Genomic DNA, 15,050 nt, shown 5'->3' on the forward strand with positions numbered 1-15,050 from the left:
TACTCCAAGTGGATGCGACTGTGTGAATGTTCTAATATAGTCTTTGCTTTTCAGATGGAGTGACGTTATGGGGTGCTATCGTATGCGAAACGTGATCACTCCTAATATTGATTCACAACACTATGCTTACGTTCGACGAGCACGACCGGTAGTGACCAGTTAGTTAATCACGTGACAGCTAATGATCACGTGGTCCAATCAACCAATCAACAGCTAAGAATGGTTACCGGTGCGATAACGGTTGATCATAGAACGCTGCGGTTAGTTATCGGTTACTCACCGGTCGACCGGTGAGGTTCGTCGAACGCAAGGAAAAACAGCCTAACGGTTCGTTTGTATCATGCTTCAATCACTAGTGTTGACACTCATGGCGGGACTCCGAGGAGTCATTTTTTAACTATACAGTGCTCACCATTTTATTTATTTCTTACTCTATTCAGAGGTACTAAGCACTAAGCATTGACAAACAACTTTTTTTTCTTTAAGCCTATTAAAACGACAATCCAGTAAATCAAATTATCACAAAAGAAAAACTTAAAACTCATCACTTGAGGAATTTTGTCTTTGCGACTAAAGTCCCATTGCCTCCGAGGTACAGAAACATAATTTTCTATTTGTTATTTGCTGAATCAATGAATCCATTTGCACGAATGAGACATTTTCACGCAAATATTTGCAATTTATTCTCAGAATTTTCAACTTTTGGTTTCGTTCTTACATATTCGAGATTGAGTAACTATTTTGTACCATAGACGTATCAACTTTCTAAAAGGTTTTCTAGTGGTTAAGGGGGTCCGGGACACATTTTGAAAAAAAAAAAATCATTAAACAGTTTAGAGTTTTGAAATTTTTGTTGCACTTATTCACCACCTATGTTGTAAGCAAAATCATAACATAAATATTGATTTTTTTTTTTTTTTTTTTTTTTTAATGGGGTTGCCTTAAATTGCTAAAACTCAAAATATTCTTGGTCAATTTTCACATAAATTATGCCCAAAAATCTAAAAAGAAAATATTTCAGGAAAAATATCGAAAAATTGGAAGACTTTTTTTAGCAATCATATTCATTGAAGTAAACGTTTTGTTTTTTTTTTAAATTACCGAAAAAAAACTAAAGTAAACTGTTTGAAAAACAACTCCAAATTTCATTACTTTAACTTTATGAATTCTTGACTTATAAGAGTTTGAATGCAAAAACCCAGGAACAATTGCATCATTGAGAAAAACGTGTTTAAAGTTAAATATAATATCAGTTAAATGTTTACAACAGATATAATTCTATCTTTCGTTCTAATTAAGATAAAAACATGATTCAAACGTCCTTTTAAGAAGAAAAAACGGAAAAAAATTTTAGATGATAAAACAAATTGCAAAATTTGACGATTTTTGTGTCTCGAACCGCCTTAAGAAATCATGATTTGTACTTGCTGGGAGCGTGACGTGCAGTCACATCTGCAACACGTACAGCCCATTATTTTTCAAGTAATAACACATTTTTAGTAAGTTTATATATCATATTACGGTACAAATGGTTCCTTAAATTTGAATCTCTCACAATTAAAAGCAAAGTTAAAAGTTGGAAATAAATCACAAATGCAGTACAGTCAAACTGGCTTATAGCGAACCCTGATTTAACGAGAAGGCGGATTTATCGAGGAAATCAGTAAGATGTGGTTGATACAATGTTAATTCTATGTGAGCATAATTCGCGTTTAACGAGCAAACCCCGCTTAAAGCGAGTAATATTTTTGTGATTCACAAAATGTCTATTGATGTGACATACAGCTCAGCTCAGTGGTTGGAAAAACTACATTTTTTTTTTTTTTTTTTGCAACGAACTACGACTACTGTGTTACAAATGTAGTTAAGTACAACTACAACTTCTTTTGCTTAAATGTAGCGACTAAAAACTACTTTTGAAATGTAGTCACTACTTCGCTACTTTTCAAATAATAAGTAAATAAAAAGCATGCACACATACACACACACACCGTTTGAGGATTGAACGAAAAAAGGTTTAGATTGATATCTTGGCTCATCTGAGCATGGAATATTACTAAAAGTTTTGTATTCATTCTTTTTTTTCCAAACAATTCCTTTAATAATACTCTTATATAACACTGTAATGTTCATATTTATAGTACGGTGGCCAGGACAATGCAAACATCATCCTCTGCTGAAACATTTACAGAAGCTTTTTTATTTTGTGTATACTTTAAAAACACTTATTTTCGCAAGACTTTAATTTCCGCGATTTTCACGAAAGATTCCCGTCGTTATAATGAAAGTTTAAGCCTCACGAAAAATTTTTTGCTTTTCGACTTTGAGTCTGTTTACATAAAATTCACGAAATTTTCAAATCGCGAAAACACTAATATCTCCATTTTTGTGAAAATAAGTGCTTTTACAGAATTGGAACAATAGTCTCTGACATTTAACCATTCATCCACGGGACATTCTCATCAGCTAGAAAAAAACATACGAGTTACTAAATTGGAGGTTATCGTTGATTCATATATAAGCATCATTTATAAGCAAAGCTCTATTCAATGCAAATATTGGCGAGGTATGAAAATTACGATGCCAAACAAACAAATGGCGTCAAACAGATAGAAAGTGTGTCGTCAAAATGATTTGCGAGAGGTCGACTCGTAATTTTATGAGTATTATTTCTCATTGCATCCGGTAATGTACTTGCGCAAAATTTGCACCAGTCAGATTCGTTTCAACAGTGTATCTTTATTTTTTATTTTTTGAAATTTATTTAAAAGTAGTTTCCAGAATTACTATTTTTTGTATCAAACTACTCACTTTATTAGTTTGTAGTGTAGCACTTTTTTGAAAAAGTGCTACACTACAAACTAATAAAATATGTAGTTACTGCAGTATCGTCGCTACTTGTAACGCGCTACTTCCAACCACTGGCTCAGCTTATCCTTTCTTAGAAAATGTCTTTGACTCTCTAAGGTCAACTGAAAGTTAGTGATAAGCATACATCCTTAGAAAAAATGATGACGTCAATTTTATATTATTGTTATTTGTGGAGTAGAGAAGCATTTGAAAATTAAATATTTCTTGACGCCAATGTGTTACCATTCCCTACAGGTATGCTTTCGATGATTTTGTAGCTCAAATTAAAACAAATGCAGATGAAAAAAAAACAATGATTGCGACGACTATCATGACAAATGTGACGAATTTGAAACTGAACCACCTTCAATGTCAATGGCTTTTGACGTGCAGAAAAACTTTAACCATTTTTCGACGACAGAGGTGCAAGTATCAATTTTTTTCGGGTGTGCAAAAAAGATACAATCAGACAATAAGGCAATTCAAAGCAAACTAATCAGAAATAATAATAATAAAAATAAAAAATGTAGCAAGTGTGTATGCTTTTTTCGACTCGTTTTTTACGCGGTTATAACGAGCAAATATCGTAGTCACTTCGCGTTCGTCATAAGCGAGTTCCATCGTATAACCTTGTTTATTCGGACTAACTGGAACCGAAACCAACCCGGATAAATGGAAATTCTGATAATCCGGGTAATAAGCAAAGCACATTCTTAAATAAGCAGACTTTTTTTTATTACAGAAAAAAAACGGTGATTTACAACAAAACTAAATAGTATCGTTTCTCATAAACTCTTGATCATGTATAGTTCAACTGAAGTGGTGTCGTACTGACGCTTGAAGGACGCCATATTGTTTGTTTACTATACTTTAGTGTAAGTTCTTATGCAAGAGATGTAGGTTTAATTAAAGCAGAAACCAAATATTTGGCGTATTTATGGTTCCATTCTTGCAATCATAACTTAAAATTATTATTTAGGTAAATATAATTCTTTTAAATCGAAAAACTTTGATCCGGATAAACCGGAGATCTGAAAAACGGGAGCCGGATAAACGAGGTTCTATTGTATATGCGTAAAAACTTCACATCCGCGCGCAGGGATTTATCACATTGCTCTTCACTTTCCTTATAAGTTCCAGAATTATCCCAATTATTGGGAACTGTTTATCATATTTGTTTCAGAGTCTATCCAAAGTGAACAAGTAAAAGTTTCCCGTTTTACTGATTTTGTGCGTTGGCAGATCGTCTGCAAGCAGGTTTTCTAAAACGCATTCCACAACCCTCTTCCTTCCGGAGTCTCTTTCTACAAGGTGGGCGGTGGCGGAAGGGGTGGGGGGTCGCTGTTCCGTGATTTCGAACGTAACCCCGAGGGCATCATCAGAGAAGCGCTCGATCATCCTTTCAATCGGAAATGCGAGTTGATTTGATCACGTGACTCACCTGCGAACGAGGCGTGGTTAATTGGAAATTTTCAGCCCCTAAAATCAGGCGACGAGGAAACGTGTTCATTAGGAGTGGACATCGTCGATATTTTGACAGACGAGAAATATGAACAGCGAATTCAGTAAATGAATCAAGAGACATACTCGCTTCATGGGTACTTTTGTCATGGAATTCAATTTCCGGGTGTATGCTGTACCGCTTAATGCAGACGTCTCGGAAATTAGCGGGGCAAAGTAGACCGCTTTATTCTTTGTATACAACGTGACAATGTTTTCTCTCTAATTAAACATCCTTCCCCCTGCGAAGTATTTTATTTTCAGTGCTTTCTCTCCAACTGAACATCTAAAACAATCCTTCTGCTAATGATTTTAATTTCGCAATTTTTTCTATTTTCACAATCTTCAATAAACTTCTACAATGCTCTCTCTGCTAAATACTTGATTTTCACAATCTTCAATAAACTTCTAAAATGCTCTTTCTGCAAAATATTTGATTTCCGCAATCTTCAATAAACTTCTAAAATGCTCTTTCTGCTTTTTTTTTTTTTGTAATGCTTTTTATCTTAAAGTAAACATCGAAAATGCTCTTTCTGCTTTTTTTTTTTTTTGCAATGTTTCCTATGTGATAAAATATCAGAAACTTTTTTTTTCTGCGAAATATTAGATTTTCATTGTTTTCTCTGCAATTAAAATTTGAAGCGCTCCTTCAGCAAAATATTTTATTTTCACTCCGTTTTCTGTCTAATTAAACTCAAAAATGCTCTTTCTGCTAAGTATTCGATTTTTACAATGTTTCCTCCTCAATTAAAATTCGGAAATGTTCCTTCTGCGTTTTTTTTTTTTTTTTTTTTTTTTTTGTAGTATTGAAGTATTGTTGAGTATTATTACAGAATTATGTATATTAAAGTAAACATCAGAAATTATCTGCTTTTTTGTCATGTTTTCTTTGCAATTAAACATCAAAAACGTTCGTTCTGTGAAATATTTTAACTTTACTGTTTTTTCTGCAATTAAAGATCTGAAATGCTCTTTCAGTAAAATATTTTATTTTCACTGTTTTCTGTCAAATTAAACATCGAAAACACCCTTTCTGCTAAATAAAAATTGATTTTCATAATGTTACCTCTCCAATTCAACACCAAAAATGTTCTTCTGGATAAATCGTCGCCTCAGAACAACAGTCCCAGAAATAACACTAAGATATCTTACTATTGCTCTGAAGTGACGAAATGATCTACTGGGTAGCGTAATAAATGTTGATTTTTATGAATAAAAACATATGGAGTAGGATTAGTTGAGATAAATGTTTTCGCAACATAATAAGGTAAAGAACAACTTTTATCACGCTTGACAGTTTATTATTTTCTTTTTTGAAACAGAATGAATGGGTAAGAAAAGACCATCGAAAGTACGGTAGACATAATATTTCGCGTACATTTCCAAACAGCTGTGTAGACGTTAAAGCTTGACCACGGAGAGTTGACGGATGAGCTGGAAAAGACAGATCCCTTCATTTTGTAATAGGTAGGATCAGCAAGGACTCGCAAGCAGTCAAAATTTTACTGCTCGAGATTTCTCACTAGCCCTACCTATTACGAAATAAAATGTTCTGTTTCCACTTCCAGTCTATTTACCATCTTTTCGTGGCACAGCTATATCATTGTTTAAAGATGACAAAGTTGTTTGCCAAGGTTTAGTAATCATGCATTATCCTCTTCTGTCATTCTACAAGTGCAAAGTAACTGGTTTCATATAGTTTCATTTGCCATGTGTTGCTAAATAGATTTAGGGGAAAGATGTCCAAAATACTTATTTCGCCTACCATATTTCGACCTGTCAAAATGAAAAACAAAATTAAAAAAAAAAAAAAAATCCAATGTATTTTCGATGCATTCACGGTACTTTATCACGACATTTCGAGTCATTTCACGGTATTTTGGAGTGTCCGTAGCATGACGTTTTTACATAACTTTTTAACTTACTGGTTCATTAAAACATTTTTTTTTTTTTTTGAGTTTGTTCTTCCAACACACAAACGCAACATTTTACGGATTCTGCATTTGTCCGAAATGCTATGCAATGGCCTTATAACAGATCTTAAACTTTCAAAACACGAGGGAATTTGTTAGAAAAAACTATAAGGTTATGGAAAGGATTAGAAAAGTGTTTTGTCTGAAAAGTGAGCCAAGTCCCTATTTTAGAAAACCGGTAGGGTAAAATGGGGGTACTAGTACAAAACAATGCTTATTTATAAGGATTAATTAAAAGCTTTATGAAGACTTCATATTTGGTGAAGCAAATGAAAGTTAAAATTAAAAGACATGAATAAAAGATCAATCTTCACTATTTTTTTAAGGGAATTATCTTCCTGCAGCAAAATAATTAAATTTCAAAAGTGACATGCGAAGATTACGCTGTCTTCATGGGCATATGTTCGAAATGGCTCGCACCGAATCAAACCTTTTTGAGTTTTGAATAATCATGCCGGCCAATATAAAAGATAAAAGCGCCATCCCTCTCCTGCTCCTCATCAGAGGATGTCATTTAATCCATTTTCTCTTTTTGGACTTATGATCTGAAGCAGGAGTAAGATTGTAACATATCAGATGCTAAACCGATTCATTCTTCTCGTTTTTTCGAAAAAGTACTGTTTCATGTCTTCCCACAGATTTTTTAGCAGCTTGACCATTCCACGAAAAGTCAACCCTTGTCCCCCACGTGACGCCTCAAATATTTCATTAAAAACTAATAATTTTAATGGGTAATGACGAAATTCTTTGCTTAAGAAATCACACATGAGTTTGCAATTTGTTAGGAGAAAATTTGTTCTTTATTTTTTAAAAGTATTATTGTTAATGAAATATATGAGGCTTCACGTGCGGAACAAAATGACCGTTTCTCCGTGGCATGGTGCAGCTACTTCACAAGACAGCCACTTCTGTGTAGCATTTTCCACTTTTCTCCGCAAAGCGTTTTTAAGAGTCTTATTCGCTTGTAACAACTAGGATTTCCCATCACGAAATCCCGGTCCCGAATCCCGCGCGATCCCGTATGATATTTAGCGGCACTAATCCCACGGAATTGAGAACAAATATTTTTGCATGCAGACGTCTTTCAACCTTTGCCGCTCATAAACCGACTATTTTCACAAGCATTATCTGAATAAATGCAAATACAAATACAAAAGTGACGACCAGCAACAGGCTCTGGGCCCAGCTAGACTGGTCCTAGTCAATTTACAATCCCCAGTGAAGATCAATGGCCCTCTTAAAACTATCTACTCCCTTGCTCATTACCACCTCTTCCGGTAAACTGTTCCAAGGTTCCACTACCCTGCTAAAGTAATAATTTTTCCTAACATCCATGTTAGCCTGAGATTTAAATAGCTTAAAACAATGACTCCTTGTCCTGTTTTCAGTGCTAAACTTCAGCCCCGTAACATCTTTCGTCTTAATAAATTTAAACAACTGAATCATGTCCCTCGGTCTCTTCTTTGCTCAAGACTGTACATTTTTAGCCTTCTAAGCCTGGAATCATAATCTAAGTGGGAAAGTCCATTTATTAGCCTCGTAGCCCACCTTTGAACCATTTCCAATACATTAATATCTTTCTTAAGATAAGGAGACCAAAACTGAACAGCATACTCCAAATGGGGTCTTACCAAACTAAATTGACTTGAAGGTTGAATCACTCTCCTTGTTTCTCATTTCTGCAAGAAGAGCAAGAAAAACTTTGTATCATGTGATGTGCGGTGGATGTGCAATTTAGGAACACTATAAAAACAGCGTATATTTTTATGAGGGCGAATCAGTACTCTCATTCGAGGTTTCAGTTTTCATTCGTTCAGTAATTGAGAAAATGCGTGAAACTTATAAACATTTTCGAAAACCGTCTCTAAAATTTTAAATTCAGAAAATTACACTTTAGAATAAAACTAGCTGCGTTGCCCGGCTTTGCCCGGTCTACCTTGAAAATAAAAATTGTGTCAAGTGATGTATATTCAACAATCAGGCGTAAAAAATAGATAAAAAAAAAAGCCGTCATGATTTCCCTTCCAAACAATGACGACAGATATTAAAATACTTTTAAGAAATTAAGTCCAGAAAGATGGATTTAAAATGCGTAACCATGGAAACACAAAATAAAATAAGTTTCAGGAATTAAAATGCGAAAGAAAATGGTTCACAATTTGAATGGAATCGAGATTTCTTAAACTTGATTTAACGAGCTGATGTGTGCATCACATGACTTCCTTTTACACCAATTTAATGCTATTTCCCTATTATTGCAATTTTAATGGGATTCTCTCTCTAACTCTTTAAATATCACTAGCAATGGCCACATTGAAAGCAGATTTAAAAAAAAAAAAAAAAAATCGCCAAATTTTTCGCCAAGTTGGCGACAAAACTTGGCAACCAAAAGACTGGCGATATATCGCCAAGTGACCGCCAAATTATAACACCACTTGAGTTTGCATCGAAATTAACAATGATTTCCCCCCAAAAAGGTGCAAAAGACCCCTTTAGAAACACCCGAATGCAACCAAAATAGGAGGTGCACAACTAGACCCCACTACGAGTCTATGTACCAAATTTCAACTTTCTAGGACATACCATTTTTGAGTTATGCGAGATACATACGCACATACGCACATACGCACATACGCACATACGCACATACACACATACGCACATACATACAGACGTCACGAGAAAAGTCGTTGTAATTACCTCGGTGATGGTCAAAATGGATATTTCGCGTGTCTATACATTCTTAGGCACTTTTCTGCATGTGGTCGAATCGAAAAAAAAACTCAACATTCATTTGGGGGTGAGCAAAATGGAAATTAAGGGCGATTTTTGAGTGAAAATTTTTTCGCGAATACAATACTTCCTTTTTTGTAAAAGGAAGTAAAAATGCATGTAACTTTTTTTCCTTTCGAGATAAAAGCTTATTTTTTCGACCAAAGGTCGAGTTATATCTGGAGTAAAAAAGGTCGCTTTTTGCAATGGCGTCAAAAAGAAAGCTGTGGGACGATTCCTTCACTTTTTATTGATTTATTTAATGAAGAAAGAAGTGCCTAAATTTCAACTAAGCCTAAACAAATTTGAGCTAAAAACGTAAATAACTCCCGCCGCAATTAAGTTAGAGCGTTGGAACAAATTGCTTAGAACGCGGAAAATTCTACCCTTTCGAAGGATACGTAATATTAATATGTGCAAGTAATTTTTCACCCCTATATTTGGAAATTTATGTGAAAATTGGACATAAATTTTAATAAAAAAAGAACTATTCATCGAATTTTATTCAAACTGGTCTGCAAACCTTTTTAGGACTTAAAAGAACAATCTGTGAAATTTTCAGCGCAATCAACCGGGTAGTTCTCGAGTTTTGCGAATTCAAACACACAGACGCTTTTTGGGGACTTCATTTTATACTATGTGGAGATAAAGAAAATATCACAACAGAGAAAGGAGCCACAACACGCTTTTTCATCAGATGCATTATTTTTTGAGCAAAAATCCTTTCCCATCCCATACGAACGGTGCTTTGTTAAGATGTATTTGACTTTTTTAGGACCAACTGTTGCGTACCAAACGAAAATTGCTAATTTGGAGCAAACTTTGTAGTGCTCTACCAATGGATAAACAGAATTCGAGAAAACTATTAGTTCAAGGAACAAAAGCAATCCTTCCCAAAAAACCTAATATTTTCTGTTTGACATAAAAATATAATTTTTAGAAGAATAAAGTCAATCCCGTGGGATTGACTCCTTGCAATCCCGAAATCCCGCAGGATTGATTTCGGCACGGGATTGAAAACCCTAATAACTGCTCTTATTCCCCTCCAACACTTCCTGAACAACTAAATTCATGCTTTCCCGTGACTAAATGTGCCTTTTCTTTGTTCGCTTATCATATTCAGAAATGTGACTATAATGAAGTGACTATAAAGAAGTCTCAACCTGTGGCGCATGTCCCTTAGGGGGGGGGGGGGCGAGCACAATCAAAAAGGGGGTGGGCGAAAATATCCAAGAGAAATTATTATTTAAAATAATTAATTAACTGACTGAAAGGAAAAGTAGACTTACAAATAGAAAAGAAAATGCAGTTCAACTTATTTAATAGTTATCTAGTTAAAGTAAATAACTTCTGAGTCAAACTTACTTAATAAAAACATACCAAATTAAAAAGAAAGTGCGTTATTATTAGTGACTTTCTTAGTTATTAGTGTTTTGAAGAACAAAGTTTTTCAAAGGAAGGCTTAAAGTTAGAAATAGCACTCTCAGTTCTGTTTCTATATTTAGCCGAGATCTATATTGTGTTTTCAAAAAAGCCACAAGAGAAAATCCAGTTTCACAAAGGTAGGATATTGAAAATGGTAATAGAATGTGAAATGCCCTTGATTTTTGTGGGGGAAAAAGAATCTCTACTCCTGACCAAAAAAAAATAATAGTAATAATTTTTTTAATATTGAATTTACTTTTGGTTTCGCCACTTTTCGTAAAGTCTATGAATTTTTCTCCCTTATCAATGGAGAGTCCTTCGGAAATCTTATGAAATGGATCGCTAACCCATTCGTAACTTGCAATCAGTTTGTCGTCAGCAAGAAAATACTTTTTAAAACTACATGCCATCATGGCTTAATGATTTTAAATGGTTACAATACAAAAACAACTTTTACATGTTTTTCATTTTTATCAATTTTATCACTATTAGAGATTGATAATCAAGCTCATCTACGTAGGTCCTAGTTTGCTTCCAATTTATTTGCATTCAGTTCTTTAATTTCCCATGTCCTATTAAGACTATGCTCAAAACAAAGTTATGAGTAGTAATATTAAATTTATTTACGAAATTATCAATATTTTTATTAAATAACTTACTTCAGCTATCCCAAATAGCTTCAGTTTCAAATTTTGACTGTGCCTTCATATTGAAATGGGAGGGGGCGGGGGTCACGCGCTCCCGTCAGTGTTCAAAGGGGGGCGCAGAGTCTAAAAAGTTGAGAACCCCTGCTATAATGTAATACGTGATGCGTTAGTTTATTCCAATCAGGAAACAGTTACCTCTGATGAGCAAGCAAGTACTAGCAATTTTCAAAAATTAATACTCACATTGTAATATTTTGTTGTAAAAATTATATTTGGTTTATAAAATGGTAATGTTCTTGTTTTTAACATTTTAAATTCTGAATGAGACCACCTAATATTTATACCGGACTTTATTTATTTAATATTCAGCTTATTTTTATTTTAAATGTGTACAATTAGTCAATTGCATGTGGGGCAAAATGAAATACAGTAGAACCTCTCAATAAGGGACACTGAAGGGACCAGACATTATGTCCCTTAAATAGAGGTGTCCCTTCTTCAGAGGTATATTTTAGTTTATTCCTGCAATGTGTTAACTCAGTATATATATATATATATATATATATATATATATATTAACAAGCTATTAACATTTAAGATTAAATACTATACATTTTTCACATACAACTAAATAGGATTCACACATAATGATTTTTTAAAGTTTTTATTACTTTATTAATTTTTTTAAAGGCAAATATTTGGTAAGGCCAAAGCTTTCCCGCATAAAGCAATTATTTTGAAGTAATTCATAGCATGAATTTTGTTCATGTCATGAAATTTACAATGCAAAACATCGTGATTTACAATTAGTGTTCACATTTCAATTTTTATATCAAAAGCTAGTCAGTTCCTGTGCCCTCTTCCTTGTCCTTGAGCCTACCTGACTAATTATCTGGGTGGGCAAATCATGCATGTAACTTTCTGAAAGACTTTGACATTATATGCTTGTTTCTTTAACATATGTTAATGTTAAACTCTCTTCAATTAATTTTTAGAGGAAAAGGTGTACCTGAACTCCGGTAAATTCACTTTTTTATGCACTTATACATAATTTTTGGTCATTTGTTTTCTCTGTTACTGTCCCTTATATAGAGTGTCCCTTAATTAGAGGCAAATACATGGAGATCCCTATTCAAAGGGACTGGGACCAGAGAAAATGTCCCTTAAATAGAGGTGTCCTTTATCCGGAGGTGTCCCTTAAGGGAGGTTCTACTGTAGTTCTTACAATTCTTCTTCTAGTTATCTCTTCATCGTGTATTAGATCACTTACGCATTCATTTGTTAATTAATTCATTTGCATCCCTTCCTTTAATAATCCACTAATTTATACATTTATTCACTTTATTTTCTTATTTATTCACTATTTTATTCAATCATTTATTTTTTCTCCTACACAAATTTATTTATTCGATTATTATTTCAATATATATTCATCTTTTCATTCATTTGTTAAAAAATGTTTTTAATAATCAAATACAAACTATTTCATTAGTAATATAATTAATTTTTCCCTTTGCTCAATGAAATTTATACTTTTTTCAAAGGTGCAAATTGACTGCTAAAAATAAATAATAATGTTTTAATGCAATTGTTACTATAAATACATTGTTTTTTCTTTATGTACTGTAATTTTCAAAAAAAAATTCCAGTTTGTTGGTTCTGAAAAATTTAGTTGTCTTAACTATTTTACGTTGCCCCACATATCCTTATAAGATAGCAAATTGAGACATACCCCTTACAGCGAAAGTGAATGTTTCGAAACTTATATTTTCACTGAAAATTTGATTCACAGTAATGGCAATTAATTTAATTAATCTTAAAGATTGATCATATTGGGGAACTTATAATTTATCTTATTTCTCAGAATTTTGAAATCCCTTCAAGTGATTAGCTTTCCAACATAAATTCAATACTCTTAATTAAGGATCTTTTATCTAATTAGCCTTATATGCTCATCTCCATACAAGACTCAATTAATCTCCTGAAATTTGAAAAGAAGCAGGCGTAGGGGAAACTTTTGAGCAGTTTGATGAATTGTAACATTCTTATCTTAGCACGAAAATTTGCCAAAAGCACTTCTGAAAGTAATGATTTAGACGCATTTAATGCATTCATATTCTATTGTTCAACGCTAGACGACTGTCCTGATATTATTGTTAAAAACGATTGTTTTCATCAAAGGCACGGAAATATTTCTTTCGGTAGAGTTTATACTAAATCTTAAAGGTTTTAATGAGGATTTCAATAGAATTATAAGAAAAATATTTTCTACTGAGCAATACATGTATTGCTCAGCAGAAAGCTTAAGATACACTGTGTACATACATAAAAAGTAGTCGAAAACTTTGTACTGCATAGTGAATAAAATATGACAACGTATATAAAGTAGAAATTGAGAATGGAAAAAGGTTAAAAAACCAGCAAACAGCTGTTTCGGCACTCTAAAATACAAGTGCCATCATCAGTGCATTAAAAACGAAGACGGGTTCATTCGACTAAATTTTGGAAAAATGCTAATTTAATCGTCAATGATTTGTCTAGCACTCCCCCTTTTCCTAATGTTTGGAAGTCTGTTATTTGATTTATTTTTTGTCCGTGACGTTTTCTCCTGAGTGCAACTGTCCTTTGGAGTTCTGACGTAACCTTGACGTCATCGTTTCCGGTACTGCTCTCATATCTTTTACAACTCGTCTCTCATTCCATTGTTCGCCTCGACTGTGTTTTAGTCGGGTGAACCCGTCTTCGTTTTTAATGCACTGATGATGGCACTTGTATTTTAGAGTGCCGAAACAGCTGTTTGCTGGTTTTTTAACCTTTTTCCATTCTCAATTTGTACTTTATATACGTTGTCATATTTTATTCACACTGTGTACATCTTAAGAAAGATGCCTAATAATTTCTATGCACGTCTGCCTGTTTGCAACCTTATACCCTACGGACTGGCAATGTCTATCATGTCAATACTGCTACCGTTGGAAGCAGGACATCCAGGGAAAGGCATAAAGTCGAACCCGTTTAATGGAATAGCCATTTTTGACAGGAAAAAATATTCTAATGAGCGGGATATTCCATTAACCTTGATCAAAATAACACATTACATTGGTTTGGTACATTGAAAATGTATTAGAACAAGCGGGATATTCTTTTAACCGATAGTCTAATAAGCGAGTTCAAATGTACCATGTTTGGAAAATATTCGATTCAAATTTCTTAACTCTAGTTTGAGACACAATATTCAAATAAATTCCCTAATATAGGAGGAGGGGGGGGGAATTGCACATATTAACATTATATGTCAATCTAAAGCGCTGATTTTTCTGCTGAAGATGGAATCGATTCGAAAATTATAATTTAAATAAAAAACGATTGATAAGTTTTTTTGTTCCATGTTCGTATGCTTTCATCGAATCAATTCAGTATTTAGTTTACCATTTCAACCCCCTGTCGATAGCTAGAATTGCGTTCATTATTTCTGCTTTTCATTTGACTGTTCTAGATGTTTTCGGTCAAACCTTAAAGTAAAGTTTGTGCTTAAAATAATGTTTCTCATCTTTCACGATGTAACCAAAATATCGCGATTAAAAGAATCTTTAAAACTCTTATGTATAACAAAAAGTTCCGTCTAGAACTAAACGAGCCTATTTTCCCATATACCCATACTACTTTCTAGTACCTGATCAATATTCTCAAAAATAGCTAAAATCGCAAATTGTTTCAAACATATTTTTTTTAAATATTTTAAGCTGATTTCTAGGAATAAAATATTCCTCACTCATCTAAAAAAAAAACACATAAATAAGCAACACCTTTCAAACAAAGCAGCTAATACACTTTTTTCCATTAAAAAAAAATCTTTAACAGCTTTCAAAACAAACAAATAATA

Source organism: Uloborus diversus, chromosome 1 (genome assembly GCF_026930045.1).
Source record: "Uloborus diversus isolate 005 chromosome 1, Udiv.v.3.1, whole genome shotgun sequence".
In the NCBI taxonomy this organism is placed as follows: Eukaryota; Metazoa; Arthropoda; class Arachnida; order Araneae; family Uloboridae; genus Uloborus; species Uloborus diversus.